This window comes from Vipera berus (assembly GCF_964194415.1).
Source record: "Vipera berus genome assembly, chromosome: 2".
NCBI classification, from domain to species: Eukaryota; Metazoa; Chordata; class Lepidosauria; order Squamata; family Viperidae; genus Vipera; species Vipera berus.
The window spans coordinates 283,457,428-283,465,264 of record NC_138203.1 but is presented as its reverse complement, the minus strand read 5'-3'; the positions used below and the strand labels follow the sequence as shown (position 1 = coordinate 283,465,264).

General features: G+C 43.9%; 1 protein-coding gene across 5 annotated transcripts in view; it reads right to left on the bottom strand.

Annotated features, from left to right (window-relative positions):
* Positions 1–6,811: 6,811 nt before the first annotated feature.
* The window catches only part of LOC308661235 (major histocompatibility complex class I-related gene protein-like), a 32,795-nt gene continuing 31,769 nt past the window's right edge, over positions 6,812–7,837 (bottom strand). For 3 of the 5 annotated variants that reach the window (XM_081316139.1, XM_081316142.1, XM_081316143.1), the window contains one exon: positions 6,812–7,259. The gene's annotated coding sequence lies outside the window, so the exon portion shown is untranslated. The remainder of the gene's footprint in view (positions 7,260–7,837) is intronic. The other 2 variants (XM_081316140.1, XM_081316141.1) reach the window with 1 other exon arrangement.

The window sequence follows — 7,837 nt, the reverse complement described above, 5'->3', positions numbered from 1 at the left end:
GCACTAGGGGGAACCTTCCAACCGCTGGTGACCTGTGGAAATTAATAATAATAATAATAATAATAATAATAATAATAATAATAATAATAATAATAATAATAATAATAATAATAAAGTTGGAAGGGACCTTGGAGGTCATCTAGTCCAACCCCCTGCTCAGACAGGAAACCTTATACCATTTCAGGCAAATGGCTGTCCAGTCTCTTCTTAAAAACCTCCAGTGTTCTTGTCTGTAGGGTGATTAGTTTAGTTTTAGTTTTATTAAATTTTTATACCGCCCTTCTCCCGAAGGACTCAGGGCGGTGATTAAACGTTAAACGTTAAATTTAAAATATTAATGGAAAATTAAAATTAAGAAAAATGTATTAGGTTACTGACTGCCTAAAAGATGGAATGCTAAATTAATTAAGATATGCATAAACTGAAGATTGTTGATGAATGCTAGGGTTTTTTTTAATTGATTGATAGAGTAAGAGTTGTATAGGTTTGGATATGAGACAGTCTATATTCAGGGGAAAGAGAGGGAAATTAGTTGTAGTATTTTGAGATTTGTATTGATGATATTTAAATGTAATGGAATTATTGTACTCAGCCGCCACATTGCTTTTCAAATATGTAAATGTAATATTAATTAAATTAATTAAAAAACTTAAATAAAGGTAAAGGTTCCCCCGCACATGCGTGCTAGTCATTTCCAACTCTAGGGGCCGGTGCTCATCTCCGTTTCAAAGCCAAAGAGCCAGCGCTTGTCCAAGGACGTCTCCGTGGTCATGTGGCTGGCATGACTAGCTATTTCTTAACGGTAGAAAGGTTTTTCCCAGTCGGAAACATTGCAACAGCTACTGTTCTTGTCAAAATCGCTCCGAAGCCTAGAAGTTCCTTTTTTTAAAAAAAATCATGCAAAGCATTGCTTCTGCTGTCACTCTGACTTTTTCCAGACTTTCTGCCCTCCAGAAACATCTTTTTCCTAACTTTCCAACCAGAAAACGAGCAAACACAATCTTTCTGAATGATAGTTTTACCCCCACCCCCACCCCAGGGTTTTTAACCATTCAGGAGAATCACATTCACTAGCGCTGTAGTGCAAAAGCAAGCAAATCTAATACCTCTGAAAGTTAGAAAGGCTAGTAGTACACAGAGAGGGGAAGGGGCCCGTTGTGTCGGTCAAGACAGGGGTAGGCCACCTTCGCTCTTTTATGACTCGTGGACTTCAACTCCCAGAATTCCTGAGCCAGCATGGCTCCACTTGGAAACCTCTCCCTTTCCCCTCAGCATGGCTGGCTCAGGAATTCTGGGAGTTGAAGTCCACGAGTCACAAAAGAGCCAAGATGGCCTACTCCTGGTGAAGAGAAATAATAATAATAAATTAATAATAATAATAATAATAATAATAATAATAATAATAATAATAATAATAATAATAATAATAATAATAATATGTTGGAAGGGACCTTGGAGGTCATCTAGTCCAACCCCCTGCTCGGGCAGGAAACCCTATACCATTTCATACAAATGGCTGTCCAGTCTCTTCTTAAAAACTTCCAGTGTTGGAGCATTCACCACTTCTGGAGGTTTATGTTTTGGGGATCGGAGCTTCCCAGTGGACCAGTTCCCTTCTGTGCACAGAGGAGAGGGGAAGGCCTGTGAATGGGCTGAAAGCACCCCTGTGCAGTTTCTCGGTGACCACAACCAGGCAAGATCGTGATAGCGGTCATTGAGCGAGGCAGCCACAAGAGTGCGCCAGTTAGTGATCACAATGACTTAGGACCCAAATTTAGGGCACCCTAGTGGTCATAAGCTAAGGACTACTTGTAGAAATCCAACCTGTTGAAAAGTCATCAGATTTGTGTAACGTTTGCACTAGGCAAAAAAAATAATAAAAATCCAGGAAACCGTGGTCAGAGTCCCATTGAATTTCTCTGAAATAATGACTGGGCATTTTCGGCATGGAGGTGGAACTGCCGGAGCTGCCGCCGGTTGCAAAGCCTGAAGCTAATTCGACGGAGTGGCGAGGAATGCAACTTGCTGCAAGAAGCTGATCCATTTTGCTTGTGCTGACCAAACACAACCACTTCCTTTTTCACCAAAAGGGTGGGTGGGTGACAAGCAAACAGAAAGATACCAAGAGAGAGTCTGCTCACTTCACTCAAGTAAGTAAACAAATGCAAATGCATAAGCCGGTGATCCTCAATTTACGACCTCAATGGAGCCCAACATTTATGTGGCCAAGTGAGAAATTGGTTGTATTTTGTCCCGTTTCATGATTTTTCTTGCCACATTTGTTAAGTCAATCACTGCAGTGGTTAAAATTACTAACACAGTTGTTCAGCGAGTCTGGTTCTCCCATTGACTTTGCTTGTCAGAAGGTTGCAAAAGGGGATCACGTGACCCGGGGACACTGCAACCGTCATAAATGTGAATCAATTGTTCAAGCATCCGAATGTCAATCCCGTGACCTTGGGGATGCCGCAACAGTCATAAGTGTGAAAAATGGTCCTTTCACTTTTGCCAGTGCTGTTGTAACTTTGAATGGTGATTAAGTGAACCGTTGTAAGTTGAGGACTACCTGTACTTGCAACAGGAGGCCAAGTCCCTCCCAAAAGTTTAGCAAGGTTGTCTTAATGAGTATTGCAGTAGTCATCGCTCGGTGCCAAGTCTGGGTTATCACCCAAGTCTGGGTGATCAACAACATCCCAACGTAACTGCTTCAAAAGTTCTCGGGTGTGTCGAGCATTGTGTGGGCGAGCATTATCGTGAACCAACACCACGCCGCAAGTGATGCCACAGAAAATCCCGCTGTCATGGTTCTGACAGATGAAACTCTTCAAAGGACTTTGAAACATTGTTTACCTTAAAGAATCTCCATTCGAGGAGTATGGCATCGGCACTTACACAATTGAAGCCAAAATCTGAATTCCCCTCCCCTAAACACATAGTATCAAAGCACAATTCCCCTTCTAATTAACAGTTATAAATCACATTCTCCAATTAGTTTTAAATGCAGACCTTCCCTCCAGTTCTCCAACCTGTCATTTCTAATCATCTCTTATTTCAAACAACCTTGAAAAACACTCTACTACATGTTGTTATGTCTAACTAATTCCTATACACATTCTTCCTCCCCCCACTCCCCAGTATCATCTAATTCTAACTCTAAAAGTAACAAACAAGTTAAGGGGAAATTGGCTGCATCTTCATATATTGTCAAAGCAAGAACATTGGATGATAGCAGTGTTGACACCGGCTAAATGTGAAGATGCCAAAGGAGTGCAGCTAATGAAGTTCATGGAGTGTGGTTCTACCATCAGTTGAGAAGTCTACAGTGAAACATCATGGAAACTCAGACGAGCCATCCATAACAAGCGTTAAGGGCATGCTGACTTCCGGTGTGGTGTTGGTTCATGATAATGCTTGCCTGCACACGGCTAGACGCACCTGAGAACTTTTGAAACAGTTCCATTAGGATGTTTTTGATCACACCCTCCCAATAGCCCAGATTTTGAGCGACTTCTACTAAGGAATTTCAAACCTTGTAAGATGTTGTGACAAGTGCCTCAATTTGAATGGTGATTCTATCAAAAAGTAATCCAAGGCTGTAGTTTTGTAATGTGCATAATAAAAGTTCTGTATCTGCGAATGTCTGTCACAACCAAATGGAGGTTTATTTCCGAATTGCCTTTGTAGAAGCAGTCTCAATGTTGATCTCCCAGAGCCCCATTGCTCTATTCCTTTCACCGTGCAACCCTGCGCCACCCAGTCCCAAATCCCATAGCTTAGACATGTCAAACTGACGGCGTCACGTGACGTCGTGCAACGTATCGGGATGGTTTTGCCATTGCCGGTGGTGGGGTGGGCGTGGCTTCCAGATGATATGTCCGGCCCACAGGCTGGCAGTCTGACACCACTGCCATAGCTGGTCCAAAAAGATACCATGGTTGATGGTATCAAAAGCCACTGTAAGACTGCCCCCGTCTCATCCCTTAGGGAGGTAAAACTCCATCTGAAGTGAAAAGGCACTTTTGCTAAGAGATGCTGATTGCTGGAGAGTCAAGTGGAATCTAAAATTCCCACACACCAATACAGAACTAAAATCTCTGTTTTCCCCAAGTCCTTCCCCATTCCTCCCCCCTCCCCCCCGTCCGTCTGTGTGTAACTAATCCAGCACCGCCGAGATGTGATGAGAAATTCTGAGGTGTTTGAGCTGGTGAAAATCCATACGCAGGGCAAACAGCCTTGAAGACGCCAGTGCCAGTACGAGCCGGATCCCAGAATGCTGTGTTCTTCCTCAGCCATCAATTTCCCCCTCCCAATTTCCCCTTCGTAAAGATATACGTAAAGATATTCGTAAAGATATACGGTGGCTCAGTGGGTTAGGACACTGAGCTTGTCGATCAGAAGGTCGGCAGTTTGGCGGGTCGAATCCCGAGTGCCGCGTAACAGAGTGAGCGCCTGTTACTCGTCCCAGCTTCTGCCAACCTAGCAGTTCGAAAGCACGTAAAAATGCAAGTAGGAAAATAGGGACCACTCCGGTGGGAAGGGAACAGCGTTCCGTGCGCCTTTGGCGTCTAGTCATGCCGGCCACATGACCACGGAGACGTCCTCGGACAAGCGCTGGCTCTTCGGCTTTGAAACGGAGATGAGCACCGGCCCCTAGAGTCGGAAACGACTAGCACGCATGTGCGGGGGAACCTTTACCTTTACCTTTAAAGATATACGACGTTATTGCCCATTTGTCCTTCCTACCCCAATTGACGACAGAATGCTGGCAAGGTGCCAAGCCGAAGCTGGAGGAACTGACAGCCACCAAGAGGGCAAGGAGAACAAGGATGGAGGCATTCCAGGTAGTCCTCAACTTGCAACAGTTCATTTAGTGACCATCTGAAGTTACAAGAGCATTGGAAAAAGTGATTCATGACCGTTTTTCACACAACTGTGGCATCATGCCCAGGGTCATGTGATGAAAATTCAGATGCTTGGCAGCTGACCCCTATTTATGAGTGTCCCGGGATCATGTGATTACCTTTTGTGACCTTCTGACAAGGACGCTCAATGGGAAACCAGACTTACTTAACAACCGTGTCACTAATTTAGTAACTGCAGTGATTCACTTAACAACTGTGGCAAGAAAGATCATCAAATGGGGCACAATTCACTCAACAACTGTCTCGCTTTTTTGTTGTCTTCGGCTCGGGACGCGGCAGCACGACGGGCAAGTGTCGTGGACTTTGTGCAACCCGGAAGCTGCGCAGTCATCACCGAGAACAGAAGTGGAATGACAAACAATATAAGAAGGCCCACCTGGGTACTGCTCTCCATCCTGGTCTCACCAGAGATCATTAACAAGTGCAACCAACGTCATTTCTGCCTGAAACTTGACTGAAGGTGGTCTAGTTAATCCATATCATCCAGGACCTTCTGGAGCTGCAATGCAACCACTTTTTCCACCACCTTTCCTAAAAAATGGGAAGGTGGGAAACTAGATGAAAATTGTCCAGTACGGTGGAGGGTCTAATGAGGCCTTCTTAAGGGGGCAGACAAAGCCTCCTTAAAAGGTATCAGGAGCACCCCTCCTCACTGCTTGCACCCACCCAGAAGTCACCTTCCTGGAAGTTTTCATTAAGGACTCTGTCCACTTCCTTGGGTCCAACAGGATCAAATTGTTCCCAGATAACAGGATACATTCTTTTCCTGAGCATCTCTAATGGAATTGCATCACACTTGGACTCCAACCAAGAGCGAATTTCAGAAAAATAGTAATAGAATAGAATAGAATAGAATAGAATAGAATAGAATAGAATAGAATAGAATAGAATAGAATAGAATAGAATAGAATAGAATAGAATAGAATAGAATAGAATAGAATAGAATATAGAATATAAAATAGAATATAAAATAGAATATAAAATATAGAGTAGAGTAGAATATAGAATGGAGTGGAGTGGAGTGGAGCGGAACGGAACAGAACAGAATAGGAGTAGAGTAGAGTAAACGAGAGGAGAGGAGAATAGAATATAGAATAGAATATAGAGTAGAGTAGAGTAGGAGTGGAGTGGAGTGGAGTGGAATGGCATAGGATAGGATAGGATAGGATAGGATAGGATAGGATAGGATAGGATAGGATAGGATAGGATAGGATAGGATAGGACAGGACAGGATAGGATAACAGAGTTGGTAGGGATCTTGGAGGTCTTCTAGTCCAACCCCCTCTCAGGCAGGAAACCCTATACCATTTCAGACAAATGGTTGTCCAATCTTTTCTTAAAAGCTTCCAGCGTTGGAGCATTCACAACTTCTGGAGGCAAGTTGTTCCACTGATTAATTGTTCTGTCAGTTAACTGTCAGTTAATCATAATTTTATCTGCCAGGTGTCTCTCACACACTTTTCTGCACAACCCCAAAGATGGTCGTCTGAGCCCTTCCTGAGGAAGGACCGGGTGACCCTGAGTAGGACCATTGAGCAACACCCTACAGATGCAATAAGTGCAGAGAAATACTGGGGTCACTCGGCCAACAGCCTGAGGCAAAGGTGGATCTGAGGGAAAAGCCGCCTCTGTTGCTGCCACCACCAAGCCCAGACCAAGTGGCCATTTTACAGAAGATCAGCTGGTGAGAAAGATCTGGACCCAGGAACAAAATGGCTGCCTCCTCCCCAAGGAGCACATAGGAGCCACCTCAATTCTTGTTCCTTCAAAGTGTTGCCTTGAGTTTTCCTCTTCCGCACACTCAAAGCGAAGCTGAGGTCTCTGAGCAACAAGGAGGTTAAAATCCCTGCTATTTCCAAACACCCCAAAACAGGCAACAACTCTGGTGAGAAAAGAAAAGAAAAGCATTTATTTTCAGCAAGCAATTTTGGCATTCTTGCGGTATGTGTAGTGGAGAAGCTGCCTGGCTATTCATTTTTTCACATCATGAAAATCCATTAATGGCAATCTGGAAAGAAACAAAAGAGAGCGAATGCTACATTCGGTATAATGATTGTTTGTCAAACTTGGATGATCCAATATAGTCCATTAACGATGCGGTTTTTATTTTTTAATCAAAATATATTTATTTTAATGTAGGCATCTTAGAACAGACTTTAAAGAAGACACTTATTGAAGATACTATTGTGCATTATATAATAATATAAAAATAATATTTACTAATCATTTTCATTCCACAGTTATAATAATAATAATAAAGTTGGAAGGGACCTTGGAGGTCATGTAGTGGAAAAGCCGCCAGTCTCCCCGCTGCAAGCATGGGAAGTGCCGGAGCTCCTGATGAACGAGAGAGAGAGAGAGAGAGAGAGAGAGAGAGGGAGGGAGGGAGGGAGGGAGGGAGGGAGGGAGAGAGAGAGAGAGAGAGAGAGAGAGAAAAGCTTGACCTACGCGGCTAGGCTGTTTCTGCTTTTCCTTTGCAACTTGGAAGAATAATAGTAATAATAAGAGGAAAAGTTCTTGCATGAGTTCCAGACGTTTCCTCTCCGTCTCTCCCACCCCATCCCAAGAAGCAGTATTTGTAGTTTGGACTAGCAGGTTACTTGGCTGCTCTCCTCCTTTGCTTGTGGGGTGCGCACGCTGCCCTTTGCAAAAGACGGAGCCCCCAAAGTTTTTCACTGCAAGGTGATTACTTCGTCCGAAGGAAGGGTGACGTGGTGGCGATAAAGGTTTTTCTCCCTTCCTTTGGAAGAGGGAGAAAAGCATCGTTCTCTTCCTTCGGGCAGATGCAAATTAACTTGAGAATGGTAGCAATGTGGCCAGAAATGGGCATCTCTCGACAGCGCTGGGGAGAGCTATGGGAAGAACGATGTACACATCAGCTTGAATTACGAAGGGCTCCCCTCGACAGGCGGTGC